We start from the raw sequence: 14047 nt of genomic DNA on the forward strand, positions 1-14047 counted from the left end.
TCAAATGCGATTTGTTCAAAATTTGTAACTGAAAACAATTGAGGCTATTTCCAAATGGCGTGACAACATTTTCATTTTAGCCATGCTTGACTTGCTTTGCCTGCTGCTGTTTCCAATAACCGAATCTGTAACCAAATACGAATCCCAATTGCAATTCCCCAATGCGAAACAGCCACCGCCAGCAACACGTTTTGATCCCAAAGGCCCAAAGGGTCAAGTGGCGCGTGTAGCGAAAGCCACGCCAAAAGCCATAGATACTATTGACAGGGACAGAGCAATAGCATTAGCAAGCATAAATGCGAGGTGCGATCTATTGATAGTAAATTTTCTACAAAATATATTAATAACAAATCCATTCGCTGCATAATTGTTGTATAATTTGTGTTCTTTGTAAACAAATGTTTCACTTTCACTTTAAATGAAATAGAGTAATTAATTTTTTTTGTAATTTTCTAACTTGGGTTTTAGGTTTCAATCACTTGTTGAAGACTGAAAGATGAAAATAAATAAATGTAAATATGTTTATATTGAATTTCACTGTATTATTTTTTTCTAGTCGATAAAAGAGTTTTTTACATTGATTAACTCAAGACGATAAATAATTTTAGTATTTATTTAGAGTAAATAAAATGTTAAAGTTCTGAAGTCTTTTTATTTCATCAAATTTTTTCTTTGCCTCTTTTAACCAAAGGCCTTTGCATCCAGTGCTTTAGAAATACGTAAGTGTTCATTTTAATTATATCTTTTTTTTAAATAAATATAAGATCCCTCTACTTCATAGATAATAATAAAAGAAAATTCACAGCAGAATTTCACAACAGAACTTAAAGGTGAACAGAACTTCAAGCAACAGTGCTAGAGATGATACTTTAATAAATAAGGAAGTTCTTTCAGATGAACAATATATCGATAATTTTAAACTTAGTAACATAATGTGACAGCTCTATGCTTGGTCACACTGTGGATACTTATATCGATAACGCTTTTTGTGTTAGCTCCACTCTACGTTCTGTGTATTGAATAACTTTTTGAGCAGTTTTCTTACTGTAATTTGTGTTCTTTATAATAAATCACATAAGTTACACACTGATCAACCCTCGCATGTGCGATGGCCATGTTGGCGAGCCAGTCACACACCAAATATATACAATTATCACAACTACAAGTGCACGTCGAGTACAAAAACTTGAGCACAGATAGATGCAAAGGGCCCGAACGCAGTCTGTCGGCTCATCAGTATCTGTTCTCAGTTCGATCTTCACGCCCGAGTGCCGCTTGGGACCTTCCTCGGTACTCAGCAGGCAGTGGAGGGCCGTGAAGTGGGCTGCGGTGGAGAGCGGGCGATACTTGGCTGAACTTGACATGCATTTTGTTATGCCAGTGCGTGTAGTAAAGTGAGTAAGTGTAACTACTACGAGTAGGTAGAGGTAAGACTCTCAGTCTAGAGTCTAGACTTGCTTGGCAAATTGTAAACTGCATTGGAGCACGGCCTACGTTCAGCATTGGGGCAAATCGCATGTTTTGTCTGCTCTGTTGTTGTTCTAATTAATCGACTCATTTCGTGCTGTCGTCAATGGGATTGGATTGGATTGGATTAGCGATGCCCCAAGCCAAAATTATGAATTATGGTCAAAAGCACTAAAATTCAATTAGTCAATCAGAGCCGACACATCTTTATTGTCTCATATGCTCATATTTTGTCAGCTCACCTGTGGTTTTATATTTCCACGAATTAACGTTTCACTTCGAACTCGCATCGCACACACTTTTTGGAAAAGTCAAGAATTCCAATTTTGTTTTGCGTAAATACGCAACTTTACTTACGTCACGTTACGTTACGTTATTACGAACGAGAGCCGGTCTCAAATGCCGGTTTCTTGGTGACTACGTTAGAGCAGAGCGCAAATAAATAAAAGCCGGCCAAAAGCGTTGAGAGCGTGAGATTTAAGAGTAGACATAGGGTTGCCAAGTAAAGTGCAGAAATTCAAGTTGATAAAGTCGTCTTCATAAAATAAATACACTTTACGATGTCCACTATAAATATTTGAGTAACAACAAAAATAAATGAGAATTAAAAATCGAATAATAAAATATACCATGATACAATGTAAGATTGACAATAATCGTAGTAATCTTTTACAAAATAATAAATTGCAAGACAATAAATTACAAATTCTTACAAAATAATTAATCGATTCAGTAAATGAACTTAGGAGGATATGCTGTCTTCCATTTTCTATAACTAGGAATGACTTCATAGAAATTACTTACGAGTAATAAATACTCTGCATAAATATGCAGCTCCTTTTTAGGGATGACAGCAGTAAATCAACTTTTATTACAAAAGCATTGTTACTTTTGTGTACACAGTATACAAATAATATTCAATTAGTTTATCTGGTGTCATTTCCAAGACACAGCCACTACTGCAAGTGGGTGAAAATCAATATAAACTTTAGAGTCTATAGAGTCTAGACCGAAGAGAGGCAACGACACAATGAGGGTGCCGAGCCATAAAGCAATTTACTCTTTACACTTCCGTTTGTGGTCTCTCTCTCTTCGCAACACTCTCTGGCCACAAAAGCTGACATCATCCAATGGCTAGGCAGCCCGATCGAGCCCAGACCGACGAAGCAGATATACTCAGATACAGACCAAGTTAGCAAGACCAGACCAGAGCAGAGCAGAGCCAGCTGTCAGACTCGGGCTTATTTAACGCGCGGGCCAAGCTGAAAACTCTTTTAGTATAGCGTTGGCGTGCGAGACAGTCGGTTCGGTTGAGCACAAGATACACAAAGTACTTGACTCGCCTGAAAGCGAGAAACGAGTTCGAGTTGCGAGCAAAAAAAATACAACAAAAAAAAACAAAATTATATATACTTAATACACATACAATATAAGCACATTTAGCGCAGGCGTTGAACTAGTGCGAAACAATAACAACAAAAAACTGAAAGAAAAAACAAAAGTAATAAATAATATAGAAAAAGAAAATGAACGTTAAATTATTTGTGCTGTGACTGTCTGTGATAAAGCTCTTTAGCCACTTGGCTGATGTCAGTCTATCTCTCTCTCTCTCTCCCTCTCCGTCTCAGTGTCAGGCCAAGTCTAAAGCTGAACTCGACGTGAATTAAAGTGAAGCCAAGCGTTGAGTGTGAAACGCAAAGCAGGCGCATTTAAAACGCTATCGCAAGTGCCGCTTTTTAGTCACAAAGACTAAGCAGCAAAAGTTACAATTTCAAAACAATTGTAAAGAAAGTGAAAAACGAGACGCGACAACCGAGTCCCCCAAACAAACAAATAAAAAGGGAAAGGGAAAGGCGTCTCTGCTCTTCGTTAACTTTGCATACATACGAGTATATCTTTTTTCAAGTGCAACGCTCAGAATTACATATATACATAAATACTGTATACAGATATATATTTATTCGCTTGTAGTTAGCTAAAGCCCACAAACAGCTGTTTGTGTTCAGTTAGTCGCCCACATGCAGCGGCATAAAAATCATTGAAAATTAATTTTTTATACATAAATAAATAATGTATATGGTAGATATATTTTCAATAATTTTTATTCCGATGCTTTGATTTGCTTTGCTTTTTCGCTGACTACGCGTTTTTTATTTATTTATTCAATAATACCGATACAAAAATTGAAACCACGCGTTTTCAATTGCTGTCTATGAGTGTGTGTGTCTGTGTGTGAGCGTAATAAAAATAAAATCGAATGAAAAAAGTCGCAGCTTAAAAAGCGGCCAAGCGACATTGATGCCAATCGCCAGTGCATTTGGTTTTGCAGCAGAGTCTCCATCGACACCAACAACATTGAATACGAGTACAACAAGAATAACAACAATAATATAGCATAAGCCAAAAACGCCTTCAGTGGACTTCGATTGGAGCGTAAGACACATGCTAAAAAGAGCTATCAAAGTCTGACTATCGCGCCAGAGCCAGAGGTAAGTGTGCAATCGTCTTTTGATTTATTTATTTAAAGTTTTGTCCAGTTTTTGGTCTCTAATTTATATTCGATTATATAATAAATAACAAAGCTGTTTGCCAAAAATGTTTGCGATACAATCAATGTGTTGGCAAAGCACAGCCAAATCAGGCTTTATTATGACTTTAGTTGAGATTGCAAAGAATTACGGACAATTGCTTGAGTTTCTTTGAATTTTATAAAGGGGGAAAATAATGTGAACTGAAATTGTTGCAATAAGAAAGTTCATTATAATTGCAAGAAACTCAAGTTATGTTCTGGATAACTTGTTCATTGTTCTTCCTCTGGATTTAGTTTCTCCATAAAATTACCACAAATTATAAAGTATTTTTGTTTTAAATGTTCTGAAATGTAATGTCTGATTTTCTAAATGCGTTTACATTACTAACGACCATAGTCAAAATACATTTACTCATTATTTCCGGCAACTAAGTGTTACACAACATTTACATTTTTCTCACCCACCCAGCAACGTTCATTATCCAATGAGTTTTCTCATGCATCTCTGTGGACACACACACACACACACATCATGAGTTGTAGTTTCTCATCTCGTCTCTGACTCGTTCGAAACAAAAGACTTAGGAAACAAACTTATATATATATATATATTATCACATTTGCTAGGTTGTTGAATCATGAAATCATGAAATATTTTTTCTTGCAATAAAGTTCAATGATTCTTTATAGTCAATCATCTGTTTCAGATAGTTGTAGAAAATCTTTATTTAATCGTAGTTATTCTTTTACATGATATCACAATTATGTTTATTATATTATTGCAATAGTTCCTTACTGTAATGAGATGAGACAGAGCGAGTAGCAGAATTAAACTACATGCTTCCTTGTTAACCTTAATATTTATGACTGTATTAAATTACTCAAGAACTCGTCCAGGGATCAGCTTAAGCCTCATAAAGTAGTTTGGGACGTGCATTAGCGAACATTACCATTGGCAAAAAAGGTGTTGGCCCCAATTGTCACCTCCAACGATATCACGAAAAACAACTACCCAAAAGAACTGGGTGTGGTGTTCTAGCATTACCTTGTGCCAGAGTTACGATAATTTTTATTGCCACGCGCCTTTTTGGCAATTTATCAGTCTCTTGAATGTCACAGCTAGAACTCAGTGTCTGGCGTGATGGCGTTGACATTAAGCGAGTTTCAGCACTGCAATCACCAAGCACTTTTTGTCAAGCTGTGACAACGACAACGAAGCACGTGTCAGACTCAGTTCTAATATGCACATAAAGGGCATATCAATTGCTGATAAATGGCAAGGTTTTCGCCTTCTACTATCGACATGTTTCACTCATAAATAGATTGTAAATTGACAACAAATAATTCTAATAGCAATGCCGAAAAAAGTTCAATGTACATGCTGACAAAAAATATTCATAATTTTCCTTTATTTTTTTTTTAAATTTTTTATAGCAATAATTCAATGGTGTTTTTGACACCACACCCGAGCATGCCATTTGCATATGCAGGGAATTGAATTTTATTTGCTGACAATTTTATCACATTGTTTTCTTTGTGAGTACAATTTCGGGGAACGAAAAATTGCGCATAGCTAAAAGTAAAAACAAGAAAACAAAAAAAAATTAAAAGTAAAAAATCCACAGACAAAATAAAAAACCGACATATCCAAACGTTTCAAAGTCATAATTATCAGCTTTGCCTTTTATGGTTGCACATTGCTATTTTGAATGCTGAAAACAAAAAACAAATCCCAATAAAAAAAAAAAAAAAATTCTATATAAATCATTCGTTAGCTGCGTTTCGCTTAGAATTAATTCCAATGAACTTTGGCAGACGTCGAGCCATTTGCAATTTGTTTGCATTTATATCTACAAAAAATAGATGTTTTTAATGTTGGCTTTTGGCTTGGCTTTCGTATTAATTTCGGCGCCAGCCAGGATATAGCGTGCGCTTCATGGAAATGTAGCTAGCATGACTGATGACATAAGAGGTGGAAGTATTTCTAGGCTGGCTGACTTCAAGGTTTTTAGGTTTGGGCACATGAGTTGACGCTGTGTCGATTTTCAATCGACTTAATTACTATTGTGTTCCTAATTAGCTCGTATGCTAGTCAAGTCAAATCAAGTTTGTGTCTTAAGTCTTTTGTTTTGGGCAATGTTTCTGAGACATTGTTGAGCCAACGTCAGTTTCTTTCCTTTCATTTATTTTTTCATCGTGCTTAATTAAACCATAAACACCTCAAAACACGCTACCATATTCAATATATTGCCACCCATATGACAAGCGACCCACACGACTTTTTTTCAGTTGTCGTTTTTTGTCTTTTTTTCGTTAACAATGCCAATTCGAAAAGAGCAGTTGAAAACTGCAGTGACTACACCTCCGTGGCGAGCAGCGAGCAGTCAGTGAGCAGTCAACACTCGACAACATAAACGAAGCCCAACCTAGGACAAGTTTTTGCTTGATGTGTTGTGGGCTTGCGTTTAGGTTAATCAATTTAAATTACCTTCAATTAGGCTTTTTGTTTCTTTTCGGGCATTGTGAAAGACGGCGCTGGACAAAAGCAAAACGAGAAAACAAAAATATGAAAACAATTTGTTGCATTGTCTGCGCGCAAACGCCCAGCTAACGGAGCTATTTGGCAACTCAATTGTGAGGCTGCTGCTGCTGCCTGTGTGCTCTTACATAAATACAACTTACACTACAATATATAAGAAATGGAAATTACAATTTTATTAGCTCTTGATATGCCGGCATGCCTCCAATTTGTACAATAAAGAAAATATTCATTCATTTGCCGAGAAGCTGGTCAACAAAATTCATTTATGCATATGTATGTTGCTTTATTGCCCAAGCCAAGTTAAGCCAACGTTGCCCAAGCTGCCACACACGGCGCTTTGCTCTGGCAATTAAACATTTTATAGCTTCATTCGATATGCATGCTGCCCCATGAATGCCAAGAAGTCTTGCCTCGTGTGCAACATGCGCTGTGTTGTGGGTGTTGGCTTGGTACGTATCATAAAATGCAAATTTCTTTGAGTCATAAAATAAAATGAAAGAGAATTGATTGCCAGTAATCAGCTCAATCGGGGCACCTATAAGTAGGGGAGGGATGCCAGAATATAACACAAATACAAGTTTTTTCAATTCTCCATAATTTGAAATGCAAATTTGCATGCTTTATGCATCAGTCGGCTTCTCGATCTATAAAGCAGATTTCATTCCCGACGCTAAATTACTTTATGAACAATTTATTGAAATTTATTTCTTCTAATTGGATGCCACAAATGCAAATCTTAACATAAGTTCAACAAAACCAACAAAGCTCCTCAAATAATGCCATCATCAAAAGACTTAGGCAACAAACTTGCAAAGCATTTAATTAATTTTTTGATCCACTCGCATTGCGAAAAATGTAGATTGTCAGGTGAAAGTTGATATATAAATTACATGGTGAATTGTCTAAATATCAAAAAACGTCGACAGCACGTCAGCCTGCCATTACAACGTCAAACGATTTAAATAAGCAATCAAATCAGCACCTAAGCAGTGTCATTGAACCAAGCAGCCAAGCAACAAGCCAACTAACCAACGTCCAGCAAATCAAAGCCGCTTAGCAAAGCAACAAAAAAAAACACACACAAAAAGGCACACAAAAACTTATAGTTTACGACTGCAGTCACACAAATCAACGGCGATCGCCTTACGACTGACAAACAGCACAAAGTCGCTCAGGATTGATGACAAGTCGGCGGCAATGGCAAATGGCAATTAACAGCGAGTGCGAGTACTCAAAAAGCCTACCAGAGAGTATCATAAAAACATACGCAGAAACCAGAGACTACAACATAAATATCACAAAAAATTAAGCGAAATGTGTTTATTGACGTCATTTCATGAAAACAGCAAAAAAAATTGCAAAATTGCGGAGAAAATTGGCCAAGACAGATCGCAGACCAAGTCAAGCCTATCTCGATCCATCCCCATTCCTATTGCCACCCGCTGGGGTTGTATCCACTAAGAGCGAACCGTTTGCGAATAGTTATAATTGCAAACAATTACAATGGCAATAAAGACTGAGACTGCGGCCATTGTCTTGTCCAGCCTGTTTCGGTCTCATTGAAGACAATTTCTGATTATTTTTTTGTGAGCTTTTTTTGGCGGAATATTTGCAATGACTAGCTAAAGCCTGCCTATCACATGGGCCAAGCAAAAGAAAAAAAGTAACAACCATGGCAATCCCATTAGACAGGGTCCAAGTTCGACCAGGTCAGCTCCTGCTGCTGTCGCTCATTTTTTTTTCTTTTGCATAATTATGTGCAGAATATTTTTGTTTGGCTTTTTGCTTTAAGTTTGTGTTTTTTTTTGGGAGAAGTCGCCTCTTGGGTCTCGTTTTTTTTTTGACTGTGCTGCCAATTACCGGCATGAAGGTCTTTGACTGCGCAATCACCAAAGAAAAAATACAACAACCAACAAAAAAAAAAAACTACGACAACAACTAGAAAATTTGTAACATTTTTGTTTTAGTCGGGGCTCTTCAAGTTTGTATTTGTTGTTGCTGCTGTTGCTTTAGTTGCTATTATCCAAGTAGTTTCGGTATTTTTTATGACTTGTTTTTCATGCTTTAATTTGTTGCGTTGTTGTTTTTCTCTTCTCGTTGGCTTTTTGTTGAGCTTTTGCCATGGCTCACAATTATTTTGCGGTTGCGATGTTTTTGTTGTTGTTGTTGTTTTCAGTATTTTCATATATACTTATGTATATAATTTTTGTTTTATTGTTGTTGGAGGCTTTTACATTTCACGCTCTTGACTTGATTGGCTTGCAAAACATTTCAGTGGCAATGAAAAGTGTTATATCTCTCAGGGAGATATGTATTTTGAATTAAATGCGAATAGAAATATCTACCTAATAATTATCCAACTAATCTTCTTTTAAATGCCAATTACAACAGCTTGCAACTCCAATCCGAGTTTGCATTTCACTTGCACTTTCTGCTGGTGATTCAATAAAAAGACAATAAACATTCAATAACCGCAAATGCAATTAACTTTTACACGATTTCTAAAAGAAAACAACAATAATGCAACTTCGTTCGCCATTTTACCCGGTAACCCAGTTATTCAATGCTTTAAACAGATGTTTAATTAAATACTTGAAAAGTTTATTATGCTGCAGCAAATTAATTAAGTAATTTGAGAAAACCTTTGCCAACGATAATTAAGTTAAAAATCATTATTAAGCAACCAGTCTTTATTTGATGGAGTTAATCAGTCGACTTCATTAATAATTTGTATGCAATTAATTAAAAACTTTTCATTAATTAAGCCATAATGGATTTTGTGTATAATTCAATTATGGTAGCAATAAAACTGGATAATATAATGAAAATAATTTTGATTTCTATAAGAATGGACAATAAGCCTATTATATATTTTGTGTTCCCAAACAGTAGTAAAAAGTGTTGAAAAGCCTAATTAAAATAAAGAATCAACAATAAGCCGCAATTAATGTGGTGTTAAACTTGACCTCTAAACCATGAAATATGCATAATGAAAAAGGGCAAATCATGCGACTTGAATGCGTTTTTCGTGCGTTTTTAAACGCTTCAAAATAAAACACATTATTATTATTATGTATTTCAATGCCTTCGTTTTAATGGGACGCCATTTCTATGAGCATGAATGAAATTGTTTGACTTTGGTAAGCAATTTGGCCACAAAAGTAAAACAAGTAAGATTTATTCGGTCGAGTGTGCTCGACTGTGAGATACCCGCTATGCATTTTGAAATAAAACTATATTCTGAAAATATACCTCAAAAATACAAAAATATACTGAAGGCATATACTGAAGTATATTGAAAACATACTTCATTCAAAGTATTTGTAGTTGTTATTGTATGTACCAAAAATCGCGACTCCACCGAAAAATACTAAAATATACCGAAGGTTATATATGGTATATTCATAAATCTCTATCTCTTATAGTCTCAGAGATCTACATATGTAGGTGTTCATAATGACGGACGGACAGACTGACATGGCTTCTATATCGTCACGGCTGTTGATGATGTTCATGAATACATATATATAATTTATACGGTCGGAGATGCATCCTTCTGTCTGAAGGCACAAAGTTATAATACCCTTCTACATTTATGGGCAGCGGGTATAAAAAAGTTCAAGTTTATAGTTAATAATGCGGGCTAATTGGGAATTATATAAGGGGCTACAATATGTAAATTGCAGGTTGAATTTGACCTAGAACTACAACTATTGACAAAGAGAGTACTTGAGTGTGCGTTGGTGTGCGCGTGTGTGTGTGTGTAAGTGAGTGTGTCTATTGAGGTGCGAAATGTAGGTGAGGAAGTAAACAATTTTGGATATGAATTTGCTTATTTGGATTTGGGCGGCTTGTTGTGTTGTGTTGTGTTTACCCGCTAATAGAGCTGCTGCCCTGACCTTCAATATTAATTGACTGTGATGTTCGAGTACCTCGATCGTTTATGTTGTTATTATTACTTGTGTTTAGTCATGCTGCTAATGAGCAGCCACCAGCCAGGGGCAGGTTCAATGCAGGTTGAGAGAGACCAAGCTAATTTCGGGGGATTGGCCACAGACACCGCGTGTGTCTGACTGGGCTGACTTTGCCTGCAGGCCAACATCAAGTATTTAAGCTGCTTTCATAAGCGACGTTACCTAATCTCGGTAGCAGCTCTCTTAAATTGCGGAACTGCAATATAATTTTCAAACTCTTTGCTGCAATTGCAGGTTACAACTTTGTAACAATAAACATAATTTTCTTGAACAAAAGCAGCATTTTTTTTTTGTATCATGTTTTCATTCTCTCTGTCGTCATCCACATCCACATTGCCATCGCTTTCACTTTTCCACTTTTCCTTACAAGCTCATTCGTATTGATTATTGCCTATTGATGACTGCGCCGTGTGATTTTTGCTCATTTCGTCTGAGTTTTTTTTTTTTTTTGCCCCAAGTCACACACATTTCTCATGTCTTGGTCTTGGTAGCCGAAATGAAAAGTTTTCGCTTTGCTATTTGTCATAATTAATTTTTTGCGCTTTATTATTTAATTTTAAAGACAACTAGCCAGCGACTGAGCTATTAAAATCCATTAAAAATCATTCGAATGCGAGTGTGATTGACTTTTTATAGCCGCTCTAGTTTTGCGTTTAATGAAGTGAAAGATGTTTGTGCACCTTTGTTGTTGTGATTTCTTGTAATTGGGGTGCCTTGTGGTGTTGATAAATGAGCCACAGCGAAAGCTCATATCAAATTTAAGATTTACGATGAGAAAGGAACCTTTGAGAGACCACCGTAATGGAGTCATTTAGGTGTTGAAACTAAATGCATTTGTCTTTGGTAATAAATTTACAAAAATCGGATAAGAAAATAAACTTTCAAAAGATCATATCAAGCATATTTAAATTCAAATATAATGATGTCATATTCAGAGAAACACTAAAAACTGCACTTCTGAAACGTATATCAGATTTAAAATAGCAAAGGAACATGAAAGCGATCATCGAAGTGGAGCAAATTTGCTGTTAAAGTAAAATTTAGTTTACTTTGGCTATAAATAAATACTTTAAATAAATCAGATTCGATCAGTCAAATTCTTTAAGATTTTTTCTAGAATATTTAAACATAGTTATTTCTATTTAGGAATATATTTCTATTAAGGAATATTCAAAAAAATTGTCTGCAACCAACATCATTTGAAGCGAAGATGGAATTTATAATTTACGATCATTTAAATATCAGATAAAATAAATAAATAAATGTAATTAAAATATATATGTAATTAGTGAAAGGTAAAATATTAAGCTCCAATTTCTAATCTACGATAATTAGAATAACACATATAAATTGCAAAATTTCTTAGGTTATTTTCTAGCATAGTAAAACTAATGTATATTGACATATATTAAGGGAAAGCATCTTAAGTTAAGATTAAAATCTAAAAATAAAATATCTGATACCCAAATATCCAATTATCAAAAATTAAATACATATATTGATTTATATTTAGGGATATATTTTAAATTATTAGAATGTACAAAAAATCGTTTTAGGCTCATATCGCATTTATAATTTCCGATAATTCGAATATCAGATATAAATTTTAAAATGCTTGAGATATTTTTTATTATATTTAAAGACAAAAAAATGATGATGTCATATCTGTTGAAAGAAACAAGCAATACTGAATGATCACCCTATGTGAGACAATACACTATTGCAGTTCTCTGAAAGTCAAACAAAGCTGCAGCATGACTAAGCCAGGTTCACTTCAAGTTTGCCAATCCCCGCAAGCCATGGCCAGCGTGTTAATCAGCAATTTAGAATATTTTTGCACAAGTTAAATGCAAACAAAGCGACCAGAGTAACAGATGTAGAGAAACTAAGGATTCGAGTTCCCTTCAATGCATTGCCATTTCCATTTCCTGCAACATTTGTTGGCCCAGCTGTTCGAGTTTTGCTGTTTGAGTGCTATTATGGCATTGCAATGCATTTATCATTTGGCTCACACAAAAGACCCTTAGCTTGGCAGCAGCAGCAAACAAGCTGTGCATTGATTTCCTTTTTGCTATCTTGACAGCATTAACTTTGTTGCTAGGAAGTTAGCACACAGGAAGGGGAGAGGGGAAGGAAGGCAGGCACTTCGACAGAGACAAACGAAATAAATGCGCGATCGGGCGATAAACTATTTTTAAAGACAGCTTCAGAAAAACGAGTCAAAGAAAAGCCAAATAAGCTGACACGAGAGATACTCTACAAAAAACTGAAATACTATATAAAGAGATAGTTTTCATAGTTGTTTTTGTTTAGCGGATTGATCCTCTTGCATTGATCTACAGGGTATACAAATAAGACAAGTCAAAATGATTTCTTACACAGTGAGAGGGAGACAGAAAGAAAGCTGTGGCAAAAAAAGCCTAACAAGCTGCAGACTAAGAGCTTCTCCTGCCAAGCCATCCTCTCCCCCTACAACAGTTGGCTTGTATTTGTTTTGCTTTTTCTGTTAGGCCTTGGCTAGCTTTAAAAGGAGTTGCAGCTGAAGCCAGCTTATTTCCTGCTGCAAAATAAAAATTCTAAGCAGCTGCCAGACTTGACTTGAGCCTCGAGAGCATCCTTTTGTCTTGGCAAAAATGGAAAGAAGCAAAAGAACTGGCAGAAGAAGGAAGGCAAGGCTGTGAAGACTTTGGTCGTTTGTTGGCTTGTAAGGAGGAGGCATTCGGTTCTTGGTCTTGTCTTGCCTGTTTGCTGCTTGCTTGCCTGCCTTTCTGCCTGCCTGCCATTTCTAGTTTGTCTCGTTGACCATTTTTAGCTTTTTAAGTACTCTTTGGTCATTGTTAAGTACTTTTGCGTGTCTGGCAGCTCAGCTCGACAGGCGCTGCCTTCTGGGAGCACATGTTTTAGTTGGTTATTTATGGGCAAAGTGTCAGCGCTAATCAAATGGCAGCCATCTAAAACAATTTGGTTTATATAGTATATACGTATATAAGCCAGCCAATTGGCATTGTTTTAGCCAAAAAGGTCATAGAACTATGTACGTAGCAAACGCTACCATTCGGATCTCCATCTCCATTTCCATTTCCATCTCTGCTCGACCACCTTCTACTCAAATACTCTCATAAAGATACAAATCTTTATAGTTGAGACGAAGACGTGCAATTGAAATTTGGTCATTTCCATATTGAGCCAGTTCCAGTTCCTCAATATTTTCCGAGTGCTCATAAACTGCAGTTTTATGGGCAACGTGTGGCCAGTTGTGCAAATGACGCAATGCGAACAGCGGTTCTTTTTTTTTTGCGGGTTTTGTGGTCTTTGATCAGGGCACACGTGTGTGCGATATTTGTCATCATCATCGAAACGCCGCCCACGCGAGTAACGTAAGGGGAATGGGATGGGAAGGGGGAGGAGTCAGGGATTATAACTGATCCGCATAGAACGTGGCATTAGGTAACCTGAGCTCACGGAATTGTAGCTAGAAAAGTTGAAGCTGGTTCGTTGACTGGCATTCATCACTCATACGACGCGGTGTCCGAA

The 14047-nt window shown here is 36.2% G+C and overlaps 1 protein-coding gene across 1 annotated transcript in view; it reads left to right on the top strand.

The window, feature by feature from the left end:
• Positions 1-2837: 2837 nt before the first annotated feature.
• Positions 2838-14047, top strand: part of LOC117563653 (uncharacterized) — a 47828-nt gene continuing 36618 nt past the window's right edge. The window contains 1 exon segment of the mRNA XM_052002972.1: positions 2838-2968. The gene's annotated coding sequence lies outside the window, so the exon portion shown is untranslated.

This window comes from Drosophila albomicans, chromosome 2L (assembly GCF_009650485.2).
Source record: "Drosophila albomicans strain 15112-1751.03 chromosome 2L, ASM965048v2, whole genome shotgun sequence".
NCBI lineage: Eukaryota > Metazoa > Arthropoda > Insecta > Diptera > Drosophilidae > Drosophila > Drosophila albomicans.